Below are 12,155 nucleotides of genomic sequence, written 5' to 3'. Positions count from 1 at the left end.
CAATCCTTTCTTGCAGCTATTACTACGGACACGGAACCCACTTCATTTAAAGAAGCTATTCGTGATCCCAAATTGAAGAAAGCAATGGAGGAAGAAATTGATGCTTTAGAGGCCAATAATACTTGGTCCGTGGTAGATTTACCGTCTGATAAAACCGCGATTGGCTGTATGTGGGTCTATAAAATAAAACGGAAATCAGATGGGACGATTGAGCATTACAAGGCAAGGCTCGTGGTCTTTGGAAATCATCAACAAGAAGGAATTGACTTTGATGAGACTTTTGCTCCTACCGTCAAGATGGTTACGGTTCGCACTATTCTCACTGTTGCGGCCATAAATAATTGGGAGCTACACCAAATGGACGTTCAAAATGCTTTCCTCCACGGCGATCTAGAAGAGGAGGTGTACATGAGACTTCCACTTGGTTTCAGTCACGGGTTGCAAGGAAAGGTATGTCGTTTGCAAAAGTCTTTGTATGGTCTTCGTCAATCTCCGCATTGTTGGTATGCTAAACATGCCAGTGCCTTGTGTGAGTATGGTTTCTCTTATAGTCCGTGTGATCATTCATTATTCATTTATCGCAAGGGTGATATTGTGCTTAATGTTCTTGTTTACGTTGATGATTTGGTGATTGCTGGAAATGATAGTGTTGCTATTAGTGATTTTAAAAATTATCTAAGTCAATGTTTTCGTATGAAAGACTTGGGTAAATTAAAATATTTTTTGGGCCTCGAAGTAGCACGAAATTCCAGTGATATTTTTCTTTGTCAACGAAAATACACTCTTGATCTGTTAACCGAAACTGGACTTCTTGGTTCAAAACCGTCCCTTGTTCCGATGGAAGAAAAACACGAGCTAGCACTGAAGGTAGAACCGATGTTCTCTGAGCCCACGAAATACCGCCGTTTGGTTGGCAAGCTTATTTACCTTACGCTTACCCGTCTTGAGATTAGCTACTCGGTTCATATCCTTTCACAATTTATGAAAGCTCCGTCCCAAGATCATTGGGATGCTGTTATTCGGGTTGTTCGTTATTTAAAAGGTAATCCCGGTCAGGGTATTTTCTTACGAGCTGATACTTCCATGGAACTTGAGGCATATTGTGATGCTGATTATGATAGTTGTCCCATTAGCCGACGGTCACTATCTGCATATTTCATTTTTCTTGGTGGTTCATCGATTTCTTGGAAGACTAAGAAGCAAGCCATTGTTTCTCGCTCCTCTGCTGAATCAGAATATCGTGCCATAGCTTCCGCTACATGTGAAATTCTTTGGTTAAGAGGCTTGATTCGTAGTTTGGGTTTTGAACAGTCCAAAGCGGTCCGACTTCATTGTGATAGTCAAGCGGCTCTACATATTGCCAATAATCCCGTTTTCCATGAACGAACGAAACACATTGAAATTGACTGTCATTTCGTTCGTGATGAGATTTTGAAGAAAACAATTGCACCATCATATGTTCACACTACTACTCAACTTGCGGATATACTAACTAAGGCTCTGGGGCGTACTCAGTTTCATCGGTTGCTGGGCAAGTTGGGCATCGCTAACCCCCATGCTCCAACTTGAGGGAGGGGGGGGGGGGGGTGTTAGCATAATATTCTTAATATTATGTTGTTATTCTAGAATATTTGCATATATGATTTTTATTATGTACACACTATGTATTCCTAAATTAGGGGATTTGTTTTAGGATATCAGTTAGGTTATTCCTGGTTTGTAGCACCAGAAAAGTGTATATATTGGCTTTGCTATTACGTTGAATAACACACAAAATTCCACAAACTCTTTCTTCTTATTCTATGTTTTACTGCCATTTTGCATAACAATACTACATTTAAAGGAAAACAGAAACATAAAAATAAAGCAATTTAACGTGAAGTGATAGGTATATTTTTTGAAGGAAATTGATGTACATGTACATATATCTAAATATATTGAGGTAATAGTGTTTGTTTAGGTTTCTAAATACCGATTTTATCTAGTCTAACTCTCATGGTAGAATTCTAGTTGGTGTTATGTGTTGCTATATTTGTTAGAACATTGAACATTGTTTATCACGTATATCTTAGCGGTGGTAGCAAACATTGGATTTTTTTATGCTCACTTTACGTCAACTACATTTATTATTTTTTATTTTTGAAAGTATTTTCTAAAAGTTGGACTCTTTGTAATCGCTCGAAAAAAGCTTCCTCTATTAATATACTAGACTAGACTAGACTAGACTAGATTTAATGCCCGTGCGATGCACAGGCCTATGTGTATTTTCTATAGGGTATGTGCTTGTATATAATTTACACCTTGATATATTAACACAAACTATTTTTTTTTATGAATCAATCTCATGTATGAGCCTAACTCTAATATTGTGGGATAAACACGGGGACATAGTTAGCCGTAAATCAGTAAATTTGGAGTTTGATTAAAAATATAGAACCATAAAAATGAAAATTTCTCGAGGAGTTCATTGTAGTCTGCCATGGTGCAATCTTCTCATATATCTAACTAAGAAATATAGATAAAACAAAATCATTGTTGGTTTTATGATTTCAACTAAAAATGATGAATTCTTTAAACAGTGTCAACCATAATCTAACTCATAGTAACATTCTCACCCAGTATCCAAAGGATAATGATACGTAAAAAACAAGCCTTTAAATTTATGGTTTGAAGGTGGATTATGAGTCTTTTAACGTAAATGTAATGATATTGCTATGCGATGTCGAGATAAAGAGGTAAATGTACCGTGCTTTTACTTGTATTTATTCACCTAATAAGCAGTTTATCTACCCAGTAATTACTTCTTCTAAAGGTTGAACCATCTAATCCTAACCGTTTTTTACTAAATTTAAATAATCAAATAAAATACGGAGTACTAATTATTTATTGGATGCATTGATCTTAGAGTAATCACAGTAAAACCAAATAATTTGAGAATTGCGTATCTCATAATATCCACAATGAAGTCAAAATCAACATTATATGTTCCTTAATGCCAACAAAAACATATAAATTACATAGGTTGTTTACTTGCAAGATCGATATGCTAGCTTTGTATACCTCATAGTCTCATACACCTTTTACGTTTATCATCTTGACTTTTTTTCTTGTAAAATCGTATCATTAATTAACGATAAATTACTTGTCAATTACAAAGTACTCCCTCCGTCTCGGTTATTTGTTTAGTTATTCTATTTTAGAATGTCTCATTCATTTGTTTACCTTTTTATAGGAAAGATTTTTCTTGGGTAATTTGTTTATACATACACATTCATTATGAATCACTTTTCATCCATTAAAGTAAACAAACAACGGGAAGGGAGGGAGTAATATATAACTTTACATAAGTTACAATAGTTTGGGAAACTGACTCCAATCTACGTACTAATGGTGCAGAGCAACTATTTGGTAATTGTCTAATTTAGATAGTTTATATACACAACCCTTTAAATATGGTGAAATAATTGTCGTCTTGTTTTTACAAAATCTTATGATTACAATTACAAAATTCATGGTAATCTACCCAAGTTATTAAGCTACCAAAATTATATGGTACGTGTTAAATCCCGCATACCATTTTATTAAATCCCGCACATTTTTTCTCCTTATTCCGAATGTACCCCTCTCATTTCTCATACCTATCAAGACAAAAATGAAAAACCCAAAAAATTAACGCTCTCGTTCTCTTCTTCATCCCCAGCCCATCACCTACCCCCCCTCCCATTAACGCTGTACTCCGGCAACGGTGATCAACGGCGATAAATATTTGCAACATTCAAATCTGGAAAATGCATTACTATCCAAAGTAAGAGAACACACCATCTTTAATTAGCATCAATTAAATCGATTAGCATCAATTAAATCAAAAGTGAAAAAGTTTAATATGTGAAGCATCTTATATTTGCAGCAATGCAATTTGCAGGTGATTTCATATGTCAAAAAGCCTTTGTCAATTTAATCTACCTAATGACTATCCAACTAATCATGTAATCGGCGTACGGTTTAATCAAATTAATCCAACATCAATCTAAACCCTAACTGTAAAAAAAAAACTTTTTTTTAAAAAATAAATATTAATTGAATCAATTTAAAGATGGTATTAATGAAATTGTTGATAAAATGGGGAAATTGCGTATGATATGTGCGAATTGCGATCCATAATTGTCGACTTGTTAATGAATTGGTTAGGTTTGTCAGGGAGAACGCAAATAATTACTTTTAGGTCTTTTTTATGGCGATGGGTAGTTATGGAATATTAGGAGAAAGTATGTGGGATTTAGTAAAAAGGCGTGCGGGATTTAGCAATTGCGAATTATAAATAAAAAAGTTGCTTGACATTTTATCCAACTATGAGAAGCTAAAAAAATTACCGCTTATGTCACATACACCATAAGAGTAAGAAGTATTTAACTGAAAATAGGAAATTCAATATGATAACAAATAAAAAATTCTAACCTAATTATTGTTGTTGGGTGAAGACCGAAGTTTATCTTGAAGGATCATGGTGGAAAGACATTTTACTCCTACGAAACTTTCTATTTTATTCATATTCTTTCAATAATTTAGAAAAAAAAAGCAGAAATTTGAATGGTAGAGAACAATTATTAGTATTGTTTTTTTGGTACGCACCATTATTAGTATTGTAGTTGTACATAAATTTACTTTTGTAGTTTATACCAACATCAAATGTTAATGATAGCAAGGTAAAAAAAAAGACTTGTTAATATAGAGAAATTAATGTAGTAAAGTTGTGAAACTTATTTAACGACATAAATATTAACCCATAAATTTGCCACTTCGATCTTCAACTTCGTCGCCGCACACGTAAGTATGGTCTTCAAACTCCTATTTGAATAAAAACACTCATATTACCATCATTGGCATGTGAACTTCTACTTCTTAGTAAAACGGCTTACTCAATTATTACTCCTAAAATTGACTGGGTGAGGTTCCTCCATCATACCGGCTTTTATCCTATCTGCTCTTGGTATTGAAGCTTTCTTCCTTTACGCTTATGGTATTCCTATTTCGATCTCGCTTCAGGTTTACCACTATAATAATATAAATAAATGAGTTCAATAACAGTCATGTTAATTAATTTAGAAAACATCAATATCAAAATACCAAATTGCAGCCGTCACAACATTGTTACTATTTTCATACTATTTCATCATCCAATAGGTCTCACTTGTGACGGATATATCCGTCACAAGCTTGTGACGGGGTCAAATACACCCACATGGGTAAATAAGACAAAAAGTAAAATGTTTAGGGAATAACAAATGACTTGTCTTTATTTACTCATGTGGGTTTTATTTGACCTGTCACAAATTTGTGACGGATATCGGGCGTCACAAATGAGAATTTGTGTTCATAATCATGAGCATCTTGAGAGAATTTCACCAGATTATAATTAACGAATTTTTGACTTGCTTTTATAGTGTTCCATTCATAGAATTCGTAGGAGTCTCATTAGTCTAAATTGTTGCATACCACATTGTAAATAGTAAGAAGGATTTGGCCAAATTCATATATTATCGTCTTTTACTTTTATATAGGAGCTCATATCCTGTGTTTTTAGGCAAAAAATTATACATGTAGCCATGTAGGTACGTAGAGATTGCAGGTAAGAGTATTTTCAGTTATATTCGTCTTGATCGATAAAAAATGTGGATAAAAAGGTCATATATCCGTCTCATTTACTCATAATTGATAGTTGTCTTACTATTGTCTTGTATTATCGTATATCACACAGACAAAAATCTCAAAAATTAAAGTGATAATAAGGCTACAACTGTTTAAAATCTCAAAGAAAGGATTAATAAGAAAAGTAATTTTGACGTACATTAGATAGTTTAGTTGGGCTATAGAACAGACCTTTATCAAATGAAAAGAAGCCTTAATGCACAATGGCTTTCTATTGATAATCAAAATTCAAGTGAAATAGCAAGACACTATCAGAGAATTTGTGTTCGGGAAGTTCATCTCCATATACAGGTCATCATTACTACACACGCATCCGCAATTGAGATCCGCTTTACAGCTCGTGGTATGTAGCCTGTAGGCTCTGGAACGCGTCATGTAATGCATCTTAATCATATCTTGGTGAAGATGACAGCACATATATTATGTCAACATAATAAGGAGTATATATAGTCCGTAGTTCTATAGGCTTTTGTTTAGTAGAAGAACTCTAACATTAGTCTAAGCCTTTAAGATGTATCCTACCCCAACGCCACTCTTTGCCAAAATTTTATCCTATTAGCTATCAATGTACACGTTTTGATAAAATTGTTAGTTCTCAAACTTTATCTTATTTCAATATTTATTAATTTAGATATTATCTTTTATTTCATTGGCCGAAAGTCGTTCAGGAAACTTGGAGTCTCTATAATCGCTCGAAAAAAGCTTCCTTTAATAATATACTAGATTTAATGCCCGTGCGATGCACGGGCCTTGAATAATATCATTTCATAATTTTCTCCAGTTAGGGCTTACAATAGGATGACATACAAATAACACTCGAATTCTAAAACGCCTTATTTAATAAGGAATTTAACTCAACATAATTGAACTTAATACTCCGTAGTATTAATGAAAGTGAATTTGACGAAAGTAATAACTCTAGTAAACTGGAATTAAGTCCAATAAGAACATACTTTATAGTTTATAACTCTAACAAATCATTATCATCTTTACAATTGACAATTGACAATTGACTTAGCTCAAATAAATTAAATTTGTATTTAAGTAAAGAAAGGGAGAATTGGGTTGTCACTTTGTCTTCATTTAATTTAATTTCTCAACTCTCTTTGTCCCCTTTGTTATTTCTCACCTCGTCTCTCCCTCTCGTTAATGGCGATCTGAGAGCCGGAAAATATCATACATATAAAAATAGAGGGGATATTTATTTATGTCTTCATACCGAATCTTCTTCTAATAGATTAAGTTTTTTTTTTCTCAATCAATCTTATATTCCGTATATTTTAAATGCATAGATTGTTGAAATTTCTCTAGTAGATTATAAAAACCTTAGATCTAAAATATACGAAATTACCTATAATTACTTTGTAAGAAATTATCAAATTTCCAAACAAACTATTATTGTTGATGACTTCATTAATGAGTATGTGACTCCGTGAGTAATCTTTTGTTCTTCGACGCCTGGAAATATTCTTTAAATAAGAAGTTAGCAATCTCTCTAGCAAATTATAAAAAAACTTAGATCTAAAATATTGGAGTAATAAATTACCTTATAACCTTTACACGAAATATATTATGAAATATTCAATCCAAACAAACTATTATTGCTGATGTTTTCATTAATGAGTCAGTGAATAATCTTTTGTTCTTCAAATGCCTGAAAATACCATTTAAATAGAAAAATTAGGGATTAAAACTTATATAAAGCAAATAAATTGCATGATTAATTACAAAATTACAAACAATTAATAAACTCATTATAAGGAAAAAAACGTGTATGCATGAAAACAACGATAAGCAAATAGCAATAGTATAGCAACAAATATCAAAAGAGAAATACGGAAGAGGAATAATAAACATGTCTTTTATACATAGAAGATAAACTTGAGTTATTCCTCTTCCTTATTCCAATACAATACAAACTCTATCACAAGATTAGATTCGGATGAAATTATCGTTATCTTTTAGTAATACTTTATTATATTATTTATTATTGTAGAAATCATACAATTGTTTTAATAAGCTATGCATATATGGTTATGGTAGAAGTGGAAAACCATTAGAGTTCTTATCATATAATGTCTTCTAATTAATATCGTTCAAAAGAGTTTCACGAAAGCTGGACTCTCTATAATCGCTCGAAAAAAGCTTCCTTTATTAATATAGATAGATAGATATATATAGATGTTTCACGTAGTATAGTGGCTAGGAGTACTGAAAATGTCTCGACACCCAGGGTTCAACTCTGCTAGGGTCATTTTCTTGTTTTTTTTTGTTTGTAAAAATACCATAGTTGGGTCAAGCCGCTGGCCCACTGAGCGACTTGGGCCTCAACTCGCTGGCCCCAGAGTGACTTGAGCTGAAATTACCCATTTTGTTAATTTCTTTATTGTTAAGCCCTATTTTAGAAAAAAAATTCTATTAAGAGCATGGTAATTACGGGCACTCAAATCTAATTTTTGGGTTTGCGATCACGTGAATTGAGCGATTATGCGATACAAAAAATTCTTGTGTTCTCTGGGAGGACGGTACTCCTTACACCTAAGCTATTAGGTCCTCCATTCTTATATGATGTACCCATTTTATTAAAATACTCCACTCATATATTCAACAAATGGGTACATCATATAAAAACGGAGGAAGTATAATATTCTATTTGATAGATTGCCTTTGAGTGTAAGGAGTGCCGTCCTCCCGAAAGACACAAGAATTAATCATGCGATACATACTTACATGGGAACATTAGTGGTTCACATAAAATGGTAAATTGGTAATCTTCTTCTACTAATATCTTTTATTCATATAATAAACAACATAAAAATTTAAGGAGCAATTCAGTAGTAAGACAATCTTTTCGTATAAGACAATTTAAGTAACTATTTTATATTCGAAAAGAAAGTAACTTAAAAGTACGGAATATATAATTAGAGTGGGTTTATACGAGAGACAATCTTACCGTAAAATTTGTGAAAATCGAGATAGAACAAACTCTAAAAAATTGTAAACAATGTACAGTATGTATATTATTATTTTCTATGAAAACACATTGTATACTCTCTTGTCGAATATAAATATTGACACAAATAATATCTTCACAATTCACATAAAAAAAAAAAAAAAGACAAACAAATGATTGGACGGAGGGAATATCATACATCATATGATTTTCATTAGTATAAAAATTAGAAGCACGGTGAATAAGAGGCTATGGCTGACTATATACCAAGGAGAACATTGATATATAAAGACTTTCTAAGTATGAAAAAGCTTAACATGGTTTGCAAATTTTAAGAGAGACACATACAAAAAAGTAGTATTTGTTCGACGCAACTAATTCAAACACAATAATTAATCGCATCAGCAACATAGTTATCACACACACGTAAAGCGGAGCGAATTTGTAAAACAATAAACGCTACATGTGAAGTTTCCAGTTGAACAAACAATGCCTCCTGCAAAATGGAAACTAAAATCATCAATTTATCACAAACTCACAAAGTAAGATCATTATTACTTCCATCACTAAATCTCGTCGTTACCGTCTAACACAAACAAAAAGTAAGCGTTTCGTTAACAATATAACATCAAATAATTAAAGCCGCGACGTATATATTAATTACACCTTGGTAAACCATAGTTATTGACATGCTCACCCTGTCAACAAAACAAAAGAAATTTGTTAGTAAAGACTATATACGACGTCTTGTATCATATTGTGAAACTAATCAACAATTGACAAACAAATTAACATTAACAATTAACGATATAACAATAATAAGCCAATATCGAGAGAAGGGAAATATATCATAGCTTAGAAAGTAATTAGCGGTTATATATACAGATAGTCTTTGTATCCTACTCGAATAGATATTGTGTAGTTGTGTATACTTCTATCAGAAATACAACATATTCTACTTGAAAGTTGTTTTTTCCCACGCAAAGAGGCAGTTATTGTTTTCCGTCGAAATACAAATTCCATGAGAGATATATGGTGGCATTGTCAATTGACAACCTTAAACGGCTTTTATTATGATAAACATAGTTTAGACAAAGGAAGCTAAATTCTTACTAACTATTATCTTAATGTTAAATATTAACTAATTATATTAATTAATTGAAGTAAAATAGAATTAGGTAATTTAAAAGAGTTGGACACTCTCTATTCGCTCGAAAAAAGCTTCCTTTATTAATATAGATAGATACTAGATTTAATGCTCGTGCGATGCACGGACTTTTGTAATCTCTTCCATAACAATTTTGCTTTATATAAAGCAATTGCAATTTAATACTCTGTATGTCTTAAGGTGTTTCGTTTGTATAAAAACTCACTCGTATTATACTAAGTACTAACAAAAGTTATGGATCAAAATCAATAGGATTATTTAATGAGGTGGTTTCTCAAAATAATACGTAGTATAATTATCAATTATTAATTCAAGCTATATATGCAATCTTCATGCAAACCCATCCTGTATATATTCTCATAAAATTTGATGATTATATTAAGATCCGCGAAAATGGTAATTAGGCCCCTTAACTCTGTTCAATTGTGAAATTAGGCCCCATAAGTTTTATTTGGAGCAGTCAAACCCCTTAAATTTCACCGAAAGTGAAATTCAACCCGATTTCATAATTTTCACCAATTTCCTATATAAAAATCACTTTTAATACAATTTATCAAATATAAAATATTTTGCTTTATAATTTTAGAACTTTTATATTTATATTAAATATTGAGAATTGTTTTATTTAGAATTTTATAGTATATAGACAATTTATTATATATGTATGAATATTATATAATAAACAATTTACTAAATATGTAAAAGTGTTCTTCAACGATTAATAAATTATGTAGAAATTCGTAAAGTTGCAGTTAGTAATTTTTAGTTATTTAATAAATTGTTTAATACTAATATAAAATATTTTTAATTAAAATTCTTGTGAAAATTTGAAAATGGGGTTGAATTTCACTTTTGGTGAAACTTAAGGGGCTTGATTGCTCCAAATAAAACTTATGGGGGTCTGATTTCACAATTGAACAGAGTTAAAGGGCTTAATTCCCACTTTTGCATATTAAGATCTATTAAGGCATAAATATGGATCAGAGCCTTGAAAGAAACGTAGTATGTATATGTTTATTGAAGCATGGTGAAACTTTGTGATCTCGTCATCAATCATTTTTTTAAAGAAACGAAGGATGATACAATTAACTAATACAATGATATTATATATCGAATGTTTTTTTGAAATTATATATCGAATGTTTTTAAACAATATGCTTATAACCTAACAATACTTATTAATTTACCAAAGTCCAATCAAACTATGGTGTTTTGTGTAGAATTTTGTAAGGATGAGTATAACAATCAAATTACTCTGGAATAATAATAATAATAATAATAATAATAATAATAATAATAATAATAATAATAATAATAATAATAATAATAATAATTCTAATTGTATTTTACTCCCTCCGGCTCGATTATTTGTTGTCCTTCTTTAATTTTGGGTATCTCAGTCAATTGTTGTCCTTTTTATTTTAGGATTGCATTTGATGGGTAATTTGATACTACACACTCAACTTGGTCCACTTGTTATTTAATAATTGATCATCTCCTCTTTCCTTGGTCTTTGTGCCAAAACTAAAGAACAACAAATGACAACGGAGGAAGTAATATTTTAAGCTAACAACCATAGAAGTAAGACTTGTCAATATTTTAAGCTAACAACCATAGAGGTAAGACTTGTCTTGCAACATGATCAAAATCTTACCATGTGCTTGCTTACCACAACACACTTTAAAGTAAGACTTGGCTAAACAATAAAGATGATCGGTCGATGACAAGATAAAATAGAAAACCATGATTAGCATAATTGGTCAGGGTATAATATGATCAATTAACTACTTTAAAGTGCAAATCAAACACCCTCTTCAAATATTCTGATAAATTTCCCAACTAAGAAGACTTGAAAGAAACAACACTGAACACATCGAGACAAATTGTGCATTCTTTTTGTTCACCAGATCTCCACCCTGACTTGTTACCCACCCTTTATCTTTTGTTACTACTTCCTTCTTTGAAGCATATACCCCAGTTCTCACGTCAAAATCAATTGTTACTTAGGATACACATTTGTATCCTAATAGCGATATAATATATGACATGCACAATACTTCGTAGTTCATATATTTTAGCATTTACGTAGAGAATTGTACGCTCCCGCACCTGAGCTTGATTCTAATCCTGAAAGCGATTCTGCCGGCTTCTTTCGAGGCAAACCTGCACTTTTGGGCCGGTATGACACAAATAAATAACTAAATAAATACGTGAACCGTAAATTTTAGAAATACCTCTTAAATCGAAGTAAAAAGCACATTCAAACACATCAAGATCTAACGCACACAAATTCGTACTCCGTAAATAACGATTAAAATCTCAAAATTT

The 12,155-nt window shown here is 31.7% G+C and overlaps 1 long non-coding RNA gene across 1 annotated transcript; it reads right to left on the bottom strand.

Moving 5' to 3' along the window:
- Positions 1 to 8,923: 8,923 nt before the first annotated feature.
- On the bottom strand, positions 8,924 to 9,760 carry LOC141634140 (uncharacterized). Its single transcript, XR_012538894.1, has 2 exons — positions 9,326 to 9,760; positions 8,924 to 9,155 (listed from the first exon to the last, which is right to left on the bottom strand). It is a non-coding gene; the product is annotated as an uncharacterized LOC141634140 (long non-coding RNA).
- Positions 9,761 to 12,155: the final 2,395 nt, after the last annotated feature.

The sequence above is a fragment of the Silene latifolia genome, chromosome Y (assembly GCF_048544455.1).
Source record: "Silene latifolia isolate original U9 population chromosome Y, ASM4854445v1, whole genome shotgun sequence".
Taxonomy (NCBI): Eukaryota; Viridiplantae; Streptophyta; class Magnoliopsida; order Caryophyllales; family Caryophyllaceae; genus Silene; species Silene latifolia.
This window is presented reverse-complemented; position numbering and strand designations above follow the sequence as displayed.